Here is a 24,177-nt window from a genome sequence, read left to right as displayed (position 1 = left end):
AAGGTTGTCATCCAAAGTTGTGTGCAACTGATTCCTTTGAACCTAGAATGTGTTTTCCCATAGAAACAACATCTTCCACTGTGTTACCTTATTCGGCCAGCCCTCAAAAGCTTTCTTAAGTATACAATGCTGACAGACACTAGTCGATACCCAGAAAAATGCTCCATGCAAAAATGTATTCAGCACCCTATTGTGGAGGCTGTCTTCTGGCTGCTGTCCGATTAGTGACTGGGGCATATGTGGGTACCAGGGTAAGGTTGTTGTTAAAGACAGAGAGAGTAGAGATGGCCCACTCCCCACTCCCCTTCTGCACCTTACTCATTCTCTAAGAAAAAAACCCAATTTTTTTTAGTTTTGTTTTCTTCTTCCTTTCTCTCCCTCTCCTCCCTCCCTCCATTTTCTTTTTTGGGTGGTGCTAGAAACCAAAGCCAGGGTCTCACACGTGCTAAACATAAGCTCTGCCTTCGAGCAACACTGAGCCCCAAGCAGGCATATGCTCAGTGTCTTCTGTATGTCAGGCTCTGTGCAAGGCTGGGGGTGGGGGAGAGCATCCAGCAGAGACCACCACTGACATGGCTTTTATCCGTCTGGAGTTGTCTAACGCAGAAGAAAGTGCTGAAGGGTGAGAAAGAGGAGAGTGAGGATGTTTGAGGGGGAGGGAATGTGATGAGCAGAAAAGGGAGAAAACATCAGAAATCTAGGTGTCATTTCCCCCCCCACTTCCTCCATTCAATCAATCAAATCAATTGGAATTGAATCTCAATTCAGTCACTGGAGTGGGAGGGAGGAGGAACAGAAACATCTCAAAGGACATATGGGAAGGGGTTTTATTTTTGTCTCTCCTTCTTCTGTCTCTTTTACAGATCTTCAGGCCAGTAAGTGGGGAGAAGGCTTTGGCACAAGGTGTGGATAGGACAAGTCAACACGGGCTGGAGCTGCGGCTTGATGAAACAGGACAGGGAGAAGGGAAAGCCTCATCACCCCAGGACAGCAGCAAGGCAGGGATGTGATCAGGAGGCACCGAAAATCAGGAAAAAGTCCATGTGCTCAGACAGACTCTGATCTGGACATCTAGCCCTACAGACACTAAAATAAGTCCCAGGGCTCGTGGAGTAGCTCAAGTGGGCTTAGCAAGTGTGAGGTCGAGTTCAAACACCAGTACTGCCAAAAGAAAATAAAAGGCAATTATAAACTAAGTTTCAGCATAGTTTCCATAACCCATTCAGGAATGCACTTGCAACTACAGTTGTACCTGACTATCTTTGTGGGATGGGTTCTAGGACTTGCTCTACCTTCAAAAATTGTGGATGCTTGCCAGGCTCCAGTGGCTCACACCTGTAATCCTAGCTACTTGGAAAGGCAGTAATTGGGAGGATCAGCCTGGGCAAGTAGTTCGTGAGAACCTATCTCTAAAATAACCAAAGCAAAATGGACTGGAGGTGTGGCTCAAGCAGTAGAGCACCTGCTTTGCGACCATGAAGCCCAGAGTTCAAACACCAGTCCCACCAAACAACAACAACAAAAGTATATGCAATGTATGTTTGTGTGTGTGTGTGTGTGTGTGTGTGTGTGTATACACGAATATGTAAATAAAAATTGTGGATGCTTAAGTTCCTTACATGAGATGTTCACATAACCTACCACATCTTTCCATATATTCTAAACCACCTTTAGATTACGTTTTAATAACTAACGTGTTTTGTGAATAGTTACACGATAGTATTTAGTGGGTGACAAGACAAACATCTGTACATGTTCAGTATTGACACATATTTTTTGAATATTTTCAATCTGATTGGCTGAATCCAAGGATAGAGACCACATGGAGATGGAGCGCTGACTATCTATTTTTATGCTTGTGTCCGAATACTATAAAGACATTCTTAAAAGGGAGGAATTAGCAAACTTGTAAACAGATAAATTTTAATCACCATCTTTTTTGAAGTTTAATTGCAATGATCCTTGAAGGTAACATTAGGCTCTTTTGATTTGCCAAAAAAAAAAAAAAAAGCATAAATGGTTGAAGAGCTCACAAGGCCACAGGCATAGGAAGAACAGTGGCAGACTGACTTCAATGTGCTCACATGCAGAGTAACAGCTCTGTTATTCTCAAGGGATGGTGGCCTCTAAAGTAACAGATGTGACTCTAGAGTGGGATTCAGGAAACACCCTCGTCCCTCTAGACAGCTCACTACAGAGGTGTGGTCCCCAAGACCAAAACCAAAGCGTCATAAAAAAGGAAAAGCTTCTGCTTTGGAAAACTGAAAGTTTAAAGATAACATTGCACATATAGATTGAGTATGTGACTCCAAAAAACATAGGGTTTTTATCACTGGACCTCTTGGCAGATTTAAAGAGAACTGGTCAGAGAATATACTCTTTCCTTTTTTGCAGTAGTGGGGATCAAACCCAGGACCTCATGTATATCAGGCAAACACTTAACCATTGAGCTACACCCCTAGCTTTGCAATTTTAAATTACACAAGCCCAGTTCACTCCAATGGTCTATTCCCTACCCGCTCCACTTTTGGCTCGTCAGCTCCCCTAACAGGTTCCTATTCTGGTTTTCCTTCTACTGAGTAAAATGTAATCAATCTTTTGCTGGCTCCTCCCTTCCTGACCTGCCTACTAAACGAGTGCTCTGTTAGGTCCTGTCACCTCTCACGTCTTCTGGACCTCACTGATGCCCAAAGTATCCAGGAACCTATTCCATCTATGCTCCAGAATCCATAGCACTGGCCCCTGTCACCTTCCTGGACCTAGCAGGGTTTCACAACTCATGACAAATGAAAAGTAACAGATTACTAAGGAACTTGACACAGAGCACCCTCAAAAATGTCCAGCTGAAATCAGGGAGGTCATCTGTGTTCCTCTACAAGGTTTCTGTAGAAATCTTTCTTGCTGGCACCACTGCAAGAACAGAGGTTGTTTTCTGAAGCAGACAAGTGGACCTGAATCCCGGTACCATCAGATTCTGGCTGAGAAATCTGGGGGAAGTCATTCTTAGCATCTCTTTCCTTCCCTGTAAAAAATGAGGGCAATAATGTCTACTTTTTAAGAGGGTTGTATAGACTGGAGATGAAATTTTAAAAAAACAAGAAACTATCCAGCAATAACATTTCTTCAGTACAGTGTCTGCTCTTATTACGTCTGTGGACATTGCTGTCACAAGAACACAGAGGAAGTATAGGGTTTTATAGTTAGGATACTTTTTTCTCCTAACTGTAGCTCAGATATTTTACATATTGTAAGAAAGTAATCTTCATCCCACTTTTTTATCCTTCTACCTCCACCTCCAACATACCACATATGGTAGTATGATTCTTTTGTGTTGTCTACCATCTTAACTCCCCCTCCTATGTTTAAAAAATCATTGATTTCCACCACCCCCCCCCAAATACTACAAAAGCTAAAAATTACAGCTCACTGCTCCAAAGTATAGGCCCGTGGTAAGGTGCTCTGGCTCCACCAAGTAACTTCACCCAAATTTTGTATCTCAAGCTCATACCAGAAACAATAACTAGACAGAAACCTGTGTCAGAGATTGGGGTAGTGCATGCAGGTTCCATAGGCCGCAGTGACAGGGTTCAGTGTCTTGTGTCACTGGTGTTAATAATACAAGATGTGAGGGCCTGTGGTGATGGCCCATGAGTTAGCTGTGATGCTCCCTGGACCAGTCCAGAGGCATTACTCCTGCCAGACAAGCTTCCAAGACAGGTTCTCAGCCCTCCCAGAGAGACTGTAAGCTATCTCATCTCCTTAATAAACTCCCTCTCTGACTAAATTAGTCAGATATTTCTGTTGCTCACAACCGAGAATCCTGACAGATACACCAAGTCAGGTAACATTTTATTGCTTTTGGTCAAAGGCCACTGTTAGATTTACAGAACAAACAAGTACAGTGAATAACGAATCGTCCTGGTCAGTCAGTGAGCTACTGAGCAACGTGTTCTTGGCATTTCTGAATCATTTCTTAAAAAGAACAACAGGATAAAGAATGCATCATCATGCTGTTTAAATAGCAACAATCTCTAACGCCAGCACTCATGAGGCTGAAGCAGGATTGTGAATTTAAGGTCACCATGGACTACATAGTGAGACCCTGTCTGAAAAAAACAACAACAACCATATATATAAACCAGGCACCAGTGGCTCACGCCTGTAATCCCAGCTGCTCAGGAGACAAAGATCAGGAGGATCCATGGTTCAAAGCCAGCCAGGGAAAACAGTTTGCAAGACCCTATGTAGAAAATACCCTGCACAAAAAAGGGCTGGTGGAGTAGGCTCCAGGTGTAGACCCTGAGTTCAAACCCCAGTATTACAGAAAATAAAAAATAAGATTAATTTTTACCTATCAGACTAAAAGATGCAGTAAAGTTATTTCTTAAAATGTATCTACAGTTCTTTGCATGTCTGAGGATTTCATATGGCACTAGAAGTCCCTCTAAAAACCTGAAAAAAAAAAATTGGTTTTGGTGACATTGAGGATCAAACCCAGGGCCTCACACACACACCACTAAACTACATCCCAGCCAAAAACTTGAATTATCTCTTTGCTCAACTATTCCCAAAGAAACAGTGATGCCACGGCATTGAGCTGGCTTGGTCAAGAACATCACCTTGTGTTGGCCTGACAGAGAAATCTTAAGACTACATAACGTTGGAGATGAAAAATGTCAGTTTTGAAACTTGAAATAAGCACTCAAGCATCTTTAATAAGAACTGATATTTCTCCTGGAGTAATCTAATTTTAGTTACGGTGGATAATACATTTGACTTCTCTTAGTCACGATAACTAAATTGTGTAGAGGTCCATATTAAATTTTCCTTTTAGTTTATTACCAATAACATTTACCAATGCACTTTTTAAAAAGTCTTTTCAGTAAGACCCAAATTGCTACAAGAAGTCACGTGAAAAACAAAATTCTGTCATGTGAAAAAAATTCTCATGAACAGCAAGCAGCAGAATTCTGAAAAAAAGCAACTTGCAAGAAAACTCTTTTTTAGCATGAGGGAAGGCAAGGGTTTTGGGAAAAGGAAGTTACAGAAAAGGAGTCTGTGAAGCCAGTCAGTCATTCACCTCCTGCTGTTGCTGCTGTTTGTAAAATGTCCAGTACAATTTCTTATCCTAATCCGAATTTTATTTTCCATTCTGTCCTCCAAAGGTCTGCGTAAAGTTCAACACTTAACCCCCAAAACTATGGTAACTACAAGGATGTAGACACCTTTAATTCAAGAATAAAGTTTGAATAGAAAAAACTGGTTTTGATCTTAAACAATAAAAGCAAATTTAAAACAGGGAAAATGATGTAAAATAAATCAGAATCAAAAGAATGTAAACTAAAAAAAAGTGTCCCAATTCTTGAATTCTGGTTTTTTTAAGCAATATGATCTGCATAGGGTTTAATAAGAAACATGATTCTTTATTTGAGTGTAGGACAGTGATGAGGCCACTTAGACAAAGGAATCTCCCATCTTCAAGCCAGGAAGGCCAGACTGTTCCAGTCATTTCCTCTTCTACACTCTAAAGTCGTTATAAACCAAAAATGCCATAAAGTCATGCAGGCCGCAACCTGTCTGACCTACAGAAATGTGAGGCTCTTTTAGGATATTTCAAAAAGTGACTCATGAGGGGGGAAAAAAAAGTAGGTTGCTTCTAAATTGAGATCTTCTAAGTTAGGTTTCCCTGGTGGCTGAAGCAGGTGGAGAGAGCCTGTAGGATGTACAAGGGAGGTCACCATCCCAACTTGAGTTCAGCAGCCTCTCTCTGGCATGGGCCTGCAGCTCTCACAAGGGCCTGGATGGAGAGGAAAAGACCTCCATACCCATCACTGGATGCCACACTGGCTGGCCTGATGACAAATGGCTATAAGGACACAGCAGGCCACACAGCCCTAGAGCACTCACAAAAGAAGACACATCTTTCATGAAGTCAAGCAGGCAGGATGCTTTTGGAAATCCAGGAACCCTACAACTGGGGGACCATAGTACCACGCAGCATTAGAAGCAGTCATAACAAAAGCACAGGGGAATGTTCTCTTAAACACCGAGGTAAAAGGATGGCAGGACATGTTCTGCCCTCACTGCTTTTGCAGTGGGCACAGGCAGGTGAAAAAACAACTGGTTTTGTGCGTTGCTTTTGCCTCTAACAGTCCTTAATGGACATAAGTCAGTAGATGATATTTTCAGTGTCCCCTGGAAGCAGTGGTCATCCGACCAGGCATTACTATAGTTCCATGTTTATTTCCTGTGACTCAGAGAAACGGAAACCAAGGGAAGCAGTCAATGAGGAATCTGACCACTGTCACTGTGAGGCAGGACAGACAGATGAGGAGTCAGGAAAATTAGAATTAATAGTCTTTAGACATTACACCCAGAAACTAAAACCTGGAAAAAATAAAAGTAACAAACAAAACAACAACAAAAAACAAACCCAGAGCAGCTAGCTCCTTGCCACCACCTGCATTTAGATGTTAAGTTGTAAGAACTGGGAGGCATACAGGCTACCTGAAGATGTTGAGAAGCTCTTTGAATGGGTAGAGAGACAGAAAGATGGCAAAAGGATGCCCTAAAACTTACCAATTGTTCCTGTGTTTCGGGTAGCCTAGATCATATCTCCATCTTGGCCAGGCAGAACACTGCCTAACGATTATGGTTGCTAGACTTGACTTTGATGGCATGTATTTCTCAACTCAAAGCATGCAAAATCCACAAAAGGGCCACCATGTTTGAGCTTGTCTCCCACCCCTGCACTTGTAGCAGGAGGTACTTTTTTTTTTCCTTTCTCTTTTTAAATTTCTCCCTACTTTATCCTGCTACACTAAAATAAATCATTGCTAAAACGTCCACCTTTTCTTTTTGGTATGTGAGACACTTTGAAATTTTTGTCACATGAGTGGATCTCAAGTGCCTATGACTTTGCATGGAAACTGGGAAGCTGAGGGAACCCCTCATTTCCTTCTCCAGTGACAACTCCTCCAGGACTGTTCAACTCCTAATACCATTGAAAATGTTATCACGCGTTCACTCAGCTCTGCAGTTTATAACAAACCGACCAAACAGGACAAGCCAGTCTGGATTATACAATATGTAAATAAGCCAAGGAGCTGGGGAGCAAGCTGAGAGTAGGACAAGCTGGGACAAGGGCTCCCTGAGTTAAACCTTACTACACCTGAAGGCAGCCTCTCCATTCACTCTTCTTATGGTGCTTTAGAACTAATGCATAGAAAGTACAAGACCAATAAAAGAAAGTTATCTGTGTCTCCACCAATATCAACCAGTGAGTCACTAAACTTAATTAGAGGGACACAAAAGCCAGTATTTAAATTTCATTTAGTGTTTTCTAAAATCTGGTATTCCTACTGAATAGCTCATATTTGGGCCTGATAATATTAACACGTTTTGATTATCAGTCACTAAGATCGTCTCCCCCATGCACACACTATCAGCTTAGATATGGGCCAAGAGCCAGAAAAGTTTCACTAGTGTTGTTTTACGACCTGAACAAATTGTTTCATTTCATGCATGTACTTGTTTGAAAAATACATTTTATATCTACTACCTTCATATATGTTGAAGACACAGTAAGTGGAGAAACTGGGAACCTTCTGTGATTATTCCCAAAACACAACTTACCCAAGAGAAGCTCCACAATATTTCATATTTCCTAATAAAAATGAAATTACCAAAGTAACATTCAGAGGTATTTACTAAACTACATTGCTTGGGGAAGATTACAATGTCTGTAAATTTTTCTTTTAAATAGTCAGTTATAAATCAAATGGTGAAAACAACTTATGAACAACCAAAGTTGTGAGGGGCTGGAGGTGTGGCTCAAGCTGTAGAGTGCCTGCCTAGCAAGTGCTGAGTTCAAACCCCAGCAGTGCAAAAAAAAATAAAAATAGAAATGCTGTGTAAGTGTGGTCATGTCAATAATATGAATTGCATAACAACGACGGTATTACAAGTAAATCACTGAAGTTCAACAAGAGAGGTGACATTTAATAACTCCAATCTAGAAATTTAAGAGCATATGACACACAAACACGATTGACATATATAAATATAATTCATATTATATTTATAAATTTACTTATATATAAATGTACATAAAATGAAGATTATTTATATGTACATATATAAAGCTATTGAAAATGTTGGGCTTGGTTTAGCATAGCAGAGTTCTCTCCTAGGTACTCAATTTAAAAAATTTTTTTTCAAAAATTAGCAGTGATCAAATTTTTTCTTTCCTATTTCTAATACTCTATATATTTTTAAAATAGCAAGTTTTAAGACCACCTTCAAAGCGATAAAAGAAGAAGAAAAAGCCCAGAAGGAGCAGGAGAACCCCCTTCTTGGTAATCCTATTAAATGCATATTTAATATATCATTTCAAAACCTTCTTTTGAGACAGGTCTCACTGTAGCCTCCAAGTGGCCATCAATCCTCCTGCCTCAGCATCCAGGGCTCTGGGTAACACCATGCCTAGCTTCATGTCAAAATATTTGTAGGAGGGTCAGAGCTGGTGCCACTAGCAGTACCTTTTCATCCCAGAGAGGAGGCAAGAGGGCTGGGGGTGTGCCTAGCATGCACAAGACCTGGATTTGATCCTCAGTCCAAGATAAAACAAACAAACAAACAAACAGAAGAGTAGGCTCAAGGCAGGGCTACACACTGACAGTAAGGATGGAAACCACCATTGTGTGGTATAGATTCAAATGCTGCCTCACTATATGGTCATTCCTACATATCATTTACTACAACAGGTAAACAGGAGAAAAAAAAATCAAGGTGAGCTGGGTGCTGGTGGCTCATGCCTGTAATCCTGGCTACTCAAGAGGCAGAGATCAGGATGATTGAGGTTCTAAGCCAGCCCAGGCAAATAGTTCAAGAAACCCTATCTTGAAAAATCCCATCACAAAAAAGGGGCTGATGGAGTAGTTTAAGGTGTAGACCCTGAGTTCAAACCCCAGTACTACAAAAAAAAAAAAATCAAGGTGAATAGTCTTTGAAAAAGCTCTCTGATGATTTTGGTACTGTTTGCCTTGTCACCCATGGTGAAAACTAGAGAACGAAGCATTTTTTGCCTCATTTTCTCACCCTAAAAACCCTGCAGACTGAGTGGTAGAACACTTGCCTAGTAAGTATAAAAAGGCCATGAGTTCAAACCCCCATAGTGCCAAAAAAGAAAGAAAACAAAAACAAAACCCACCAAATGAAAATATATGAGAAGCCTTCCTTCCATTGACTTCTCCCTGTTTTTAGCACCCAAAGTTGTGTTTGACTGTGATGACAGTCAAAAAATTATCTCTGGACAGATACAGATCCCAGCCCACAAACCTAGCATCCTTCTGACCTGAGCAGAAAGGAGTTTACTCTAGTAAGGACTTTACTCTACAGGGAGCCTGGTGTATCCTGTCTGTCCTGGTGTAACCACTCTGGTTCCCACGGTTTTTTCTCTGGCTTGGCTCTCAGAAAGGGTTTCAGAACTAATTCTGCAGAAAGAAAAAAACAGGCGGGGTAGGAACTCAAATTCACCCAGGACAGATTACCAAGGTGTTTCTGAGACATCTCCTTTGGTACTGTTTTTAAATATATATACAAAAGTGGTGGAAAAGATCCAAAATTCCTGCAGAATTTAAAAACAAACAGGTTGTTTTCTTGGGAGAATAAGCAAAGTATCCTAAATAGCATCTTCTAAAATCTCCTCCAAGAAGAAAAACCAAAATGATTACAGGCTCAAATCTCTCAGAAATTCCCACTGCTCCTTTGGCAGGCCTCCAAAGGCCTCGCTTAGCTGGCAAACACTCAAATACAGTTATTCAAAATATGCTAATGAGGCTAGAGTGGCCGTAACCCCTCCCTCCCTTTCCTGGTGTGAATTGAACCTGTGCAGGTTACAACAGGCGTGCCAAACACTTGCTAAGTGACAGTACTGCCTGCTGGCTGAGCAACTGTCAACTTAAAATAAGCACTGAGGGAGAATGCCTTCGCTCAAATGTATGGAGTGGTTAAAAATGGAATCAGATTTTTATTCAGATGTTAAGCCACTCCCATATTTCTCAAATATCAAGCATTAATGATTTATGGCATTTGCAAGTACCCCCAAAGACTCCAAGGCAATTTACAAGGACTGCACTGTTTTTTAAAATAATTTCCCAATGAAATGTTTCCTTCTTCAAAGGAAGAAATGCAAGCAGTACTTTAACATTGCACAGAGCCAGAGTTCAGTAATTTTATCAGTAACTACCCTTATTCATCAAGTTTGCCTTTTATGTACACAGTGAAATCACAAAACAACTAGCAGTTCATCTTTGGTCTGTACTTTCTTAAAGTTTTCTTTCACTCCTCTTTCTCCCTGCCCCCTGAAAAGCATTTGCTTGTTTCTCATCCACACAGACATTCCAGACATAGTCTGAATTTTAGAACTTAGGCCATACGGCTTCATTTTCTGCAGAAGACAAAGCACGGGTTCAAAAAAAAAAAAAAAAAAAACAAATCTCAACACCTTCCAGTCCCCAAATCCCCAGACCTCACACAGGAAACTGGGATCTAGTATCTTAAATTTCAAGGGGAGTTGGAGGGAAGGTATAAATGAGATTACACACTTACCCAGGTGACTCATGCTCAGATGCTCACGATTAAACAGAGTACCGAATCAAGGACCAGAAAGGAATTTTTCCTCAGGGCCAGAAAGGGTGTGGGATTTCCAATGTACACTACAGTAAGATCATCCGTGTGGATCAGGTGAGCAAACCCCAAGTAATTAACTTCCTACTCCCAAGAGAGATCAAGTTCAGGTGAGGCGCACCTTCCTGAAATGTATTTGTGCAAAGCCCCTTCTGATGTACCAGCTAGACACTGGGTGGAGAAACGAGGGAGCATGTACTTTACAACCACTGAAGTCCACACTTAGAAAATGGTGACCACTGACAACTCTGTGTTATGCGGTTGTTGTTGTTTTAAACCACAATTGAAAGAAAAAATTAAAGAGACAGAGCTATTGAGATGAATTTACAATACTGCCTCTGTTTGGAGGTGCACCTAAAAGGCTCTTCCGATGTGCAAGGGTTTGAATTTTAGAAGTCACAGCAGCCTGCTAAAAGTGGAATGAGATGTGGCCGGTTGGGCACCCAGAAGCTGTGTTCTAGTCCTATCTTTCTCCTTTGCTTCTGCCAGCTAGTACCAAATAGTGTGGCATTCAGAGTATGTCTTAGGCTTAAATTCCCTACAGACCCCATTTTTCTCATTAAAAGGGGAAGAAAGCCAGACATGATGGCAGACCATGATTGTAATCCCAGCACTTGGGAGGTGAGTCAAACAGATCTCTATTTGGAGGCTGGTCTATGCTATACAGGGAACCTAGTTGGATGCCAGCCTGGACTCTATAGTAAGACCCTGTCTCAACAAACAAACAATAAAAGTAAGAAGATCAATAATGCTTTTTCTCTTTTATCACTGTAAGAAAAACTGGGCTTTATTTTCCTTGAGTCCTTTTAAGTGTTTCAAATAATATCTCACGAAGAAAATGTATTCTCCTTTGAGAACGTATGGTTTAAAAACACAAGACCAGGGTGTTGGTGGCTCATGCCTGTAATCCTAGCTACTCAGGAGGCAGAGATCAGAAGGATCAGGTCCAAGACCAGCTGAGACAAATAGTTCATGAGACCCAATCTCGAAAAAACCCATCACAAAAAAGAGCTGGTGGAGTGGCTCAAGTGGTAGAGCCTAGCAGGTACAAAGTACTGAGCTCAAACCCCAGTACCACCAAAAAAAGAAAAAAAAAAAGAGAGAGAGAGAGAGGGAGAGAGGTTCTATGTGAAATCAGACAGGAGTGCTTGGAAGGCCAGAACTTGTTTTAAAGATGAAAAATATTTCAATATCCATATTCTAATTTTTCTTAGTAAGAACATGAGTTTTTCAACAAATAACTTATTTTCCAAGTCAAAAAACTACATATGCTAAAAAATATAAGAGTATCTTTTAGCTGCTTAAGAGTCACTAGGATAAATAGATATTAAAGATTTAAGTATACTGGGAGTATTAAAAATTATGGCCGAAAACAAAAAAAAAATCCGAGTACCAATATACTATGAATTTTAAGTCAATGTATGTATGTCTTCTATTCAAATACAAGTAAATGTAAAAATATTGTAAGACTAAATATGTTTATTATAGTTCAATGTTAAAGAAATTCTTCTTTAGTAACTTATGCAAAGAGCAATAAATCTGCTAACCTAATAATTTATAACCCATGTGCTAAACCCAAAAATGAAAACAGCTAAAATACTTATAAGCAGCATTTTTTTATGTTGCACTTGAGTAACTTCTTAAGGTTAACTCTCCCTAAGACCACTGAGACTTGTTTCCAACAAATTTAAGCATTCATCCAAACAGCTACCACTACATTAAATGGTACATGGGTTAGAACACATCCCAGAAAAAACATCTGAATAATTAGGAATATTATGGAGGCTAAAAAGAAAGAGATCCACCAAGCATACAGTTTTAAAAAAAGCAAGGGAATAAAGTCACCTGAGAGAAGAAAGCAAGTCTTGTGCCCACACTTCCTAGGGCAGGATGGAAGCCACAAGAGTCCCAGAATGGACGGAGGAGGTTGGATCTATGTGGCTACCAGCTCACAGCAACAATCCTTCCTTTTGCTTCAGGAGCAGAGATCTGCCACCAAGCTTCCTGGGACTCTCAGTGCAACACGGGTGGGGCAGTGACTTGACATAATGACAATAATGATCCTCTACACTTATGAAGCAGATAGGAAGATTCTGTGAGACCTTGTGGGCAGATGAGATGGGCAGGATATAACAAGGCTAAAGCACTCCTGAGGACACACATGAAGGGAAGGAAGAGAAGAGGGACGCCAGCAAAAGGGAGGGAGGAAGAGAGGGAGGATTAGCAGGCGAGGTAGCATGACACTGTTATGGTAAAAAGTTCAGAAGGACTTTTTGTGGAAACATGACTGCTTTGATGAAGAGATATTAGCGTAAAGAAAGAAGGGCACTGGTTCAACAAGAGCTGACAGCAGCCATCGTCTCCCCATACCTAACTCTCAAATTCTTCTTTTCTTTTTTTTTCATCAAGTTCTCTCTGCCAGGCAGTTGCATCGAACACTGACGTTCCTCTAAGGAAATACTATGTCCAAAAAGAAAAGGAAGCCTTCTAAAAAAAAAAAAAAAAATCAGAGTTCAGTAGATGCATAGTTGGAAAGAAACTCCTATGGTTGAGTAACCATTCCCATCTGGTCTACTGGAATGATTTTCTAGAATAGTCTGTCTTTCTCACTCTCAAGTGTGGACTTCAGATTAATCACACAAACAGTGTGATCAAAGGGCTAAAACACAAAAGATCCAGCTTCTGTAATCAAACAGAACTACCTTGGTGCCCTTTTACCAGTCAGTCACATCTTTAAATGAACCAAAAATTAGGACAAGCAGAAAGTGTATTCTAAAGGGCAATGAATTTTGAACCATTCCAGGAAACCTGGACTCTACATTAATAATAACCTTTCACATTCAGTAACTAGAATAACCAGAACCTCTGGTGAAGAACAGTCCTCCTTCATCTCTCCTCCTCATCTTGGTTTGAGAACGCACATTCTTTTTCAAATTGATACCTACTTAACACCTTCTTTGACTCAACAGTCTTTTGAGCTTCTCAGTGATGCAGAGGTACTGTCCCACGGCCTGACCTTTCTTAAGCTTCTCTTACTTTTGTCATCCTCTTTAGGGGCCAGTTTGATGTCAATCACTGCCAGGAAAAACTAAACACCTGTCTTGTTAACCATCCCACATACTCCCCACATCTCCAGAAGAGAGCAAGGTTATTTTCTGAGTTTGGTGCTTTCCCAATCCAATCATTGGTAAGTTTTTGTTTCTATTGGATTTTCTTTTCTCTTTTTCCCCTCTATGTCCAACCCAGGATTTCCCCAAGTACAATCTGAACACGCCTACATCAGAATCAGTAGGGTTCAAGCTTTTAAAAAAATGCTACTAAAAATATCAGAAAAGAAAAGAAAATGAAGAACTTTCATTTAGAAGTAACCCAGGTGATGCTGTGCACACTGGAGTTTTAGGACCATGACACTAAACCCTTCATTTTTCCCAAACCAAGGACAACAAGGACTCTTCCCAGCTATAAATCCATCCGTCCTTTAGCTCACTGGGGAGCAAAGGTACAGAGACAGCTCTCTCTTGACCTTCCTTTAAAATAAGGATGAAAGAGGGGAGAAAGCTTGCAGGGCAGAACACACACCCGATGTGAGAATCAGCACAATCACAGACCCGTCAGCCCGGCTCTGTGGGGACTGCCAATTACAGAAGCCAGACCTGCAAGAGGACTTGATTACATGTAATTTATAAAAAGTAAACAAGCTGGGCGGCTTACGAACAATGAATGGTGATATTCCAGCCAAGAGGTAATAAAAAGCATGAATAAGTGACTCAGCACCCCCCACCCCCCAGACAACAATGGGTTGTGCTCTGGCCGGGAGAGCAAGAGCAAAATGAGCACTTGGGTAATGATTGAAACAGCAGATCTTTGGGGAGAGATTCTGCCCATCACCTAAACCTTCCATAACCTCTGCTGCTCAACAGCGCAGCCATCTGAGTGACGGTTTTCTCAAAGGCACTGAAGTCAGAAACCAAAATGCTGGTTCCAGTGCTACAACTCAAACGTGCACAGGAATTGTGGCTTTTAGTGTAAATAGGGAAATAAATGAAGCGGGTAATACAGACCTAAGAGCCAGACTTCATAAGGAGAGCTCTATGTGGGGGTTTCCCAACTGTGCCACTCAGTATTTTGGACCAATTCCTTGCTGTGGGACTGTCCCAGGCAACACAGGATGCATAGTGACATTGGAGTCTCCCCACTGGCACCAGAAACGTCTCACACCCTCAGGGAAAACCACAGAAACATCACGGAGAAATCTGTAGATTGGTAAAACAGCTCATGGAACACACTTTTTTTTTTTTAAGATATAAAAGTCATTGATTTATTATTTTAGTCCTTGAGCATTTCACAGGAAGCTCTCTAGTGGAACGCACTTTTGACATCAAAAAGTCTCACAGTGGCAGAGCACAGGTGGCTCACACCCGTAATCCTAGCTACTCAGGAGCAGAGATCAGGAGGACATGGTTCAAAGTCAGCCCCAGGCAAACAGTTTGCAAGACTCTATCTCACTAAAACTCTTCACAAGTAAAGGACTGCCGGAGTGGCTCATGTAGTAAGAGCACCCGCCTTGTAAGCCTGAGGTCCTGAGTTCAAATCCCAGTGCTGCCAAGTTTGACAATTCTGCTCTTTAATATATATGCTAAATATATACTTCTCAAGTGTACATTTCAATTTTTTTCATAAATTTTTCCACTCCCAGGAACTAAGCTACAAAATTTTAATAGTTAGCTATCTAACCCATTGCAAAAGTGCCACATAACAGAACAAAACAACTGAGTGATCTTCTCACCTTTCCCAGGCCTAACCTTTCAGCTGACGTGTGCTGTCAACTTTATCTCCCAAGTCTTTTTTTTTTTTCCAGTACTGGGATTTGAACTCAGGGCCTATACCTTGAGCCACTCCGGCAGGCATTTTTGTGAAAGATATTTTCGAGATAGGGTCTCATGAACTATTTGCCCAGGCTGGCTTCGAACCACGATCCTCGTGATCTCTGCCTCCTGAGTAGCTAGGATTACAGGCGTGAGCCACCAGCCTCCAGCTCCCAAGTATTTCTGTTCATCTAACAGAGCCATTAGACTTTCAAAAGGGGCCTGGGGCCCTTGATACTTTGGGGAGCACGCAAAGCTGTTTTAGTATTAATTTCCCTTAAAATGAGAATAAAAAATGAAACTAATAATGAATATATAACAATAAATCCAGTTTTGAATATATTTTTTATACTACCAAATAGAGCTATATTTTGCACAGTTGTGAAACAATGATCTTTTCTTTTACAGCGCTGGAGATGGAACTCAGACCCTTATGCATAGTAGGCTAGCACTCTACCACTGAGCTGCATCCCTAGCCCCTGAAACAAACTTATTTATTTATTTATTTATTTATTTATTTATTTTTTGAGATAGGGTCTTGTCCTGGGCTTGTCTCAACCTCCCACTACTCCTGCCCCAGCCTCCCCAGCTCTGGGAACACAGGCATGTGCCACCATGCCTGGCTTTCTTTCTTTTTTTTAAGTGAAAAAGTATGAAACACAGTTGGGAAACCCATGCAGAACAATCCCATAAAAGCATGAATCAAAAGTACCTGGAGCTCATAAAAGTCACGACGTTGGCCCCATCACCTAAAGGGAAACGAACCTAAAGAAGCAAATGTAATCGAATGTGGCACGTGCTATGCTACAGGAATAATGAGCATCACAGGAGGACAAAACAGAGGCTCAGGCACATCGTGTCTGTGATGGTGGAGGTAGTGACAGTTCAGCATCCCAGCAGACCAGCCTTGGCCACCTGTCCCAATAAGCCAATTAAAGAGGTGGATAGTGGGGAAGAGGAAAGATTTGTTCATCATGGCCACATGGGGAAGTACTGATAAAGGGGATTGGTGGCCCCAAGTTTATCTTCAGGATACTGACATGAGTTTCCAGATTACACAGGGAAGGGGCAGGAAGCGTGTCAATCAGTCTGGGTCAAACTGGTCTGTCTCTCATTATCTCAGGGTTGGTCAGGTGGAGCCCTGTCAGTGCAAGGAAATCACTGCTGCCTGGGGGGTAGACTTGATTCATGTCACAGATGTTTATCTATCACCCGACTCCTTCCCAGAATCCAAGGTGACTGCAGGAGAGAAGGGATCAGAGCCAAAGAGACAGATGCAAAATGGAGGCAGGCATGCCAAGTTTCTCTCCAGTTTGTACTTAAGATGTGAGTCCAAGTAAAGAGTGAGTGCTTTTGAACAAAAGTAGTTTTTAAGTAGCCATTACAGTGGGAATCCAGGGGAGACTCCCAAAGGGAGAATAAGCAGAAGTGAGACTGGACACAGAGAAGGGAGAGCCAAGAATTCCTAGAGAAGAAAAGGGCACGTGCAAAGGCCCCAAGTGACAGCTCTCAGAGCCGATGTGAACAACAAAAGGCCAGCACAGCACAAATCCTCCTGGATGGATGGATATGCCTGGACCACAAGGTGAAGAGCCAGCACAGCTAACAGTAAAGGAACAGAGAAGGACTTCAAGCTGGGGTATATAGTGTCATCAGATTTGTTTCCAAAAGGTCACCTGGCTGCCTTGTCCAAGAGGTAGTTTGCACAGGGCCAAGACCGGATGCAGAGAGATCCACTGGCTATGCAGCAATCCAGAAGAAAGGCAGCAGAAGGGCCAAGGTCAAGAGATATTGGGGAGGCAGAACTGACAGGGTTTGGCAGTGGGTGTACAGAGGAGGGAGGGAGAAGAGTCACACAAACCCGCTGACTCTGGATGCTAGAGGAGGGATGGTGGTGCCTGGTTGTGGGCATGCCAACTTGGAGTCACTGTGGGGCACCTGAGTAGTTAGGGGTCTATGCAATTAGATCCGTAAGCCTGGAATGAGAAGTAGGCTGACAGAGAATTCAAATTTAACTGGGTGTTAAGATCGGAAAGTATCCAAGGTAGTAACAATGTTTGTACTTCTCATTCCAGGCCTACAAAACGGAACACCCAGGGCTTTTAAAATCAAATTTTCAAAGGTGTTTAGGGGCTCACAATGGATGGACCATTGACAGATGGGAGAAGAGAGGCCGTGGGTGCGAGAGCACTGGGACCTTCAGGAACTCCAGAGCACAGTCTGTATCAGGCAGGCACAGGAAGAGCATGGTTAAGAAGAGGAATGGGTCCTCTCCCTCAATGTACCCCCAACAATTCAAATAAGAAGTAAAAATAAGAAAAATAAGAACTGAAATGTGACCCTTAAGATTTGATAACAAGGAGATCACTGGGGGAAGTTGATGGCAATAGCTTAGGCAAAGATGACAAAGATGACAAAGGTTGACAAAAAATCCGAGCCATCCTCCATAATGAGCTGAGGGTGGTGATGTCTACACCACCAACTCAGGAGTGGCTAGAAACGGGATTGGTCTTGTTCCAGTCCCATCTGTAAAATTCAAATCCATCCTTTCAGGTCCTGATGAAATGTCTCTGGCTACCTTTGTGAAACTTTCACCAAGTCCCTCAATGTCCCCGTGCTGAATTCTCCTAGATTCTGCCTCATACACCATGAGTCACAATTTGATCTGCAGTTGAGCACACCCCACGTTTGCTATCAGCATATAAACTCTTGAAGGTGAAGGCAGTGTCGCCTTGGTCCTCTTCCCTGGAATTCTTCACAGTGTCTGGCTCACAGCAGGCACAGTGACTGAACGCTTTGCCCTGAGAGGTGAGACATCTGACCCTGACAGAGCAGCTGGCCAAGTTGTATGACCTTGGCCAAATCAATTGGCCTCCCTGGGGCTCATTTTCATGCCCTATAAAATGAGGTTAGACGCTTCTCAACTAGCGGAGACAGTGACGAACTAGAAAAAGGGTATTCAATATGACTCTATTTTTTCTAATGTAAATTAGACAGTAAGCCTGGATGAAAAAGCCAGAGGACACTCAAGTTAAAAAGGCTGAGGACCCTGCATGAGAGTGATCATTTCAGGCACAAAGACCTACACGGTCTTCAAGAAATGGTACAAGGCACCACACTGTACATTTTAGTGCAAATGCCATATGTGTCCTCAGGAAATAAACATTCTGTTACAAACACCAAAGAACAATAAATGAAGCCACAGTTTTTCTGCAGATAGATCAGTGTATACTATGGGTATTATGAAAGTCACCTAAAAATACATTAGACTTGCCTTTTCTGTTTGACCCTATTTGCTCACAGAAAAGGAAAAAAGTAATGTTCACTAACACCAGTTTAATTTTGTACACCTTTTTTGGGGGATAAATGACCTACATACCCAGGAGTGATTCCTATCACTAGGAACGAATTACCTCCCCTAATAGATCAGATGGTCCGAGTTCAATATTTCATTCTGCCTTTTCTCTCAACACTTCAAACATCGAAAACCTAAAATTGTCAGGGAGAATTTATTAAGCCCAAATACTCCCACATAACTTTGGGGTCAATTATAACTTTTCCAGAAGGTAGGTATAGGGTTCAAATAACACCTCCCTAACCGAACGAGGTCATCCTTCATCAAGCCCTACACAACATCACTGGAATCCAAAATATGGAATGTGGCATTTTACCAAGGTTTGTCTTCCAAAAGCCAAAGATTAAAGCACTTCTCTCCCTACCTGTAAGCAAGGGGTTAGCCCTCTAACCAGCAGCACTTGAATCATGGCTGCCACGACTCTGGCCAAGGCCCCTATGGGATTGTGTTATGGAGTGGAGCTGCAAATGCACGCCAGGTGTGTAATTCTTCAATCAGTAGTCATCTCAGGGAGGAGTTGTGCTAGTCAGAAAGTGGCCTAACCGCATTTCCCAATACAGGAGTAACTGAAAACTGCATTTCAGGAGAAAAAAAAAAACAATCTGCACGCTGAGCAGAGAATTATTCCTATTTGTGACTGTCACACAACAGTGACACAAGTTAACGCCAGAGCACAGGAAACTGTGGGGCAAGAGCACTTTTGCTTTTCTCCAACTTGATGTTAACAAGGAAGTGTGGCTCAGGCTATAGAAGGCCTGCTTTGCAAGCCCAAGTTCAAACCGCAGTCCCACCAAAGAAAAAACCAAAACTACATGTTGGCATGGCACCAATGGCTCATGCCTGTAATCCTAGCTACTTGGGAGGCTGAGATTGGGAGGATCGAGGTTCAAGGCCAGCCCCAGCAAATAATTTGAGAGACCCCCCCATCTTCAAAATAACCACAGCAAAATGGACTAGAGGTGTGGCTCAAGTGGTAGAGAGCCTGCTTTGTACATATGAAGCCCTGAGTTCAAATTCCAGTCCCACCAAAAACCACTTAAATGCAATTTATAGCAACAGGCAAACCAGTACATTAAATACAACAATAAAAAGAAAGTTGAGTTCTCAAAATTCTCCTGATGCTACTGCCCTATACTTATTTCCATGTCACAGAAAACAGGCTACCTGACTAAAATTATGCTTATCTGCTATTTCACGTACAATGGCTAAATATCTCTAAGCAACAATGATAAATTCAACTTAACTAGGCACCATGAAGATAAGTTTACAAAACCCTGGTGTCACCTGACATTTTCCTGTTCAGACCAAAGGACCGGCCTCCACTCTCTTCTAGTAAAGTAACATGCAATTGTGACTTTCCCCCGACATGCAGTACTCTTATAGAAGAATGTATAAAACTGTTTTTTTTTAATTGAAACTACATGAGTTAAAGCAAAAGAAAATAAATAAAAAGAGGAAAGGAAAACAATGAACAGGACAGTTACAGCAAAGTTTCGTATTTTTCTTCCTTTAAAAAACAAAAACAGATTTTCTACATTGCAATGTCTGATCTCTCAGTATATTGTTCTTAATTCATGGAACAATGTGGCCATTTGTTTTGGTGTGGTTTTTCCTTTTAGGGTATTTTTTTTTTAGAACACATAACTTAGAGAATTGCCCAGTATAAATTCAAAGTAAAAAGCAGAGAAGGGGGGCAAAAAAAAAAAAAAAAACCAGCATGATAAGAAAAATCCTTCTTAGATTTGGCCTTCTTTTCAGTATATTAAAAGGAAAGAAAACTCAGCCCAGAAATATGGTAAACATTTCTGAAATACAGACAAAGAGGTAAGGAAAAGAACAAGTAGATGGCAGAAAAAACTTCAGATAACTCACACTTCCTTCCAGAAGCTCTGTTCCTTCAAAGCTTGCACCTGGACGGCGCAGTTCAGCCTATAGCAACTGTGCTAAAACAACCACGTGGAAAATTTTGTTCCAGATAATACGGAGGCCAGGGCTTGGCGGCCACAAGCTGTAATCAGAAAGTTTCAAGAGCTCAAGTAACAGAGATAACAACCAAATATGCATTACAATGAAGTCTTAACTTTTTACAAAGCAGGCTGTAAGAGGTCAGAAGCCTGTTAGGTCTTACTTTCTATGCATTCAGCAGTGACAACTTTTCAACTAGAGATTATTTTTGCTCAGCAAGAATAAGAGTAGTTTAAAATATAAGATTTTCTTCCACTTAAGACATTCTTGTATTATTTTAGGCACTCACTCATACAAGCCTGAAATGGTCAAAGCCTTCCAGCTCCTAAAATGACTTTTCCCAGCAATTCTACTGTCCTAAATTGCCACCTACAATTCATGAAGTCCCCTGTAGCTATCAGGTTGGCAAGGGAAGACACTACTTATTTAATAAATGTGGAAATTCACAGTACAGTGGGCCACTTCTCATCAGAGTAACATAAAGAAGAATGCTAATTGTATTTGTGCTGGAGTCCAAGAGAGGGGAATAAAGAGACTTGTGACTTGATAAGTTTTCTGTTCTTCATCCACAGAGCGACTGAGATAAAAGCAGTCACAGAACTGTTGTGACTTCGATCCAAGTTCAAATAGCAAATTCAGATGGAGCTCTAACTTGGTGTGAAACACCACGTCAAAGCAAGGAATGTGAAATGAGAGAAACCCCTCCATCAACAGTCAGAAGGGGTTTCATGTGATCCAATGGCCTCATTCTCTTCCCTCCAACTCTGGCTGGCACTCACACAGCTGGGCTAAGATGGCTTCCAAAGTCCAAAATCAGACGCTAGCCCAAGGCAGCGCTGGTCCTCCTGCTGAACTCAGAAGCAAACGAATCAAAGGGTCTTTTATTCTTCCTCCCACCAGAACATGCTCCCTCTCTGCTGTAAACGAAATGCTTGCCAGAATGAATTATTTAGCTCAAAACAGACATAAAGAAATCTTAAATAACACATGTCCTTTGGAATTTTAATAAGTCCAGGTGACCAAACAGGTTGTTCTGTTTACTTCTAGTTGGATGCAGAAAACGCACTTGTGGTTTAGAGGTCCACCAAGAGCATTAGATCACTGATTGTAGAAAGAAAAACTTTCAAGCTAGACGTTACAGCTGACATTCTCACTGCACACATGAAACTGCACTGTTCTGAAGTTCTTCTTTCTACTAGGATATCCTCTTTCTTCCTTTGAAGCCAGCCTACCCCTAGGATTTTCCTATTGCTGTGGCCATACCTCAATTCTTCCAAGACATACATTTGTGAAGTCTTCCCTGGCCGCCCTCTTCCCCCTTTGCTCTCAGTCTGAACACCTGGTCAATTATTATCCATATGCCTCATTTGGAAATTAATCAGGTATGGCCTATAACAGAGCTCTTGTAAAGTCACTTAAATGCTCATGATTTATAGCTTGTCTCCACAAACAGATTGGAAACCCCTTGAGGGCAAGGACTGGATCTGTTCATTACATTCCACACGTGGTGCATTACAAAAGCTCCCCAAAATACCTGTTTATTTATTCAAACAACAGATAACCTGCCGAGTTTCTACCCTGAGCTAGGTACTGCCCTGAATGCTGGAGGGATAGCACTCAGCTCAGGAGCACAGCAGCCAAAGGTCCTGTGCTCTCTGCGTCTGCATTCTGCAAACAGAAACCCTGGAGCGTCCCCAAAGAATTCCTGACATACTCCCTAAACTACTGAAGATGAACAATAAAATATACAGTTCCCAAAACACAGCCCACCGAGCAGCTCCCCATCTGCTCCTCGAGCTCAAGGCAATGTCTAAGAGAGTTTAGGTTGTAGCTCTCCTGCCCTTCCCTACCCCACTCTACAGATAAGAAAACTGAGGCTCTGGTCAAGTGATCACATGCATGGGGAGTGGCAGAGCCAAGGACAGTCTGGGTCCTGACACTCAGTATGAGTTTCCTTCCACCATGGCACAAAGTACCCACAAAACATCACGCCATCATCGTCATGGTGGTCGTCATTTGAGACAGTCTTGCTATATAACCCAGGCTGCAGTGGAACTCGAGATTCTCCTGTCTCACTAGGAGACAAGAGTTCCCACCATGCTTGGCTCAAAGATGATTTTAAAAATAAAATGTAAACCAGCATAATTCTAAACTCATCACCCTGAGTACTCCCTAGGTGACCTAGCTGAATTTTTACCCTTCCCTAATCGTGTTTATCTTTGAAGACAAGATGCCTGAAGGCCAGAAGTCTCCCTTCAAGGTGAGCTAGTCAATCTGGCTGGATCTAAGATGGCTGCCAGAGTGACCCCAAACAACCTGTACCTTCATTATAATCTCATCTGCATGCTAAATGCACACCCTCCAGTACCATAACAGTTGACAAGTGCCATGGCAACGACTGAAAAAAAACATAAAAAAGAGAAGGCACACAGATTACAGGGAAATCTCTGCCTATTTCCTATTTCCAGGAAAGACATAACTTCTTTCTCCTTTATTAGCTTAGCCCTTCCCTTCACCTCCGTGCCCTGTATCTACATCCTGACCCCCAAGGACTGAGAAGTTGACTCGCCAGTGTATCTCCCACTTCTGTTCTTGGTGAAAAATCAAAGTTTCCACTGCTCCACTGCTCAACTGCTCTTTTGGTTCCACAATTCTGAGAGAGAGAAAGGACCCAATTTGAGGTTAAAAACTGATAACAAACTCCCCTCCAAATGGATACAACTTCCAAGTGGTAAGTTCAAATCCCTCAAAGACAACAATCCTATTTAGGGACTCAGCGAGTTTTCCCTGGAGAGCTGTGTGCTTTATCATTAAGCCCAGGCACAACAGAAGAATTAACTATCATTAGCTATTATAAAAGCTTAATGTAATTGCTAGTTAAAGACCTTGGCTACTAGAAACAATGATTCCTCATACTTAAACACAGAAATTTCAGCTGAATGTTTCCTAACATGGGGATAACAAGCAAAAATTTCCTCCAACAGAATAATTACGCTCCTTCAAAATTGTAAGTAAAAGCTTCAGAATCTGTCAACTGCTCCTGGCCATCACAAAATGGCCAGGAAGAGCTTCCAGACATCACAATCTTCTGTTGCAGTGACACAGTTGAGCAGAGACTTCATGCTTGGCCTGGGTTCTGGGCTGTCCTTGGGCCAAGGAGATGCTGATACTCGCTGGCCCAGGCTCCCCTTTCTATGTCAGATGTCAGGTGCCCACCCAGTGGGAAAGGCTATTTCTGTTTCTAGGCCCATTTCCAGAACCAGGGGTGTCTGCGCTATTCATTGACAGCTGCAGAGCAGACAG

The 24,177-nt window shown here is 41.9% G+C and overlaps 1 protein-coding gene across 7 annotated transcripts in view; it reads right to left on the bottom strand.

Annotated features, from left to right (window-relative positions):
• Gab1 (GRB2 associated binding protein 1) overlaps nt 1-24,177 on the bottom strand; it is a 116,124-nt gene that overhangs the window by 87,211 nt on the left and 4,736 nt on the right. Inside the window, exon 1 of one of the 7 annotated variants that reach the window (XM_074041207.1) lies at nt 12,535-24,176. The exons of the other annotated variants lie outside the window; for them this stretch is intronic. The gene's annotated coding sequence lies outside the window, so the exon portion shown is untranslated. Of the gene's footprint in view, nt 1-12,534; nt 24,177 lie in introns of those variants that run through there. 7 annotated transcript variants of the gene reach the window in all.

The sequence above is a fragment of the Castor canadensis genome, chromosome 9 (assembly GCF_047511655.1).
Source record: "Castor canadensis chromosome 9, mCasCan1.hap1v2, whole genome shotgun sequence".
NCBI lineage: Eukaryota > Metazoa > Chordata > Mammalia > Rodentia > Castoridae > Castor > Castor canadensis.
The sequence above is the reverse complement of the archived record's forward strand: the minus strand, read 5'-3'. Positions and strand labels throughout refer to the sequence as shown.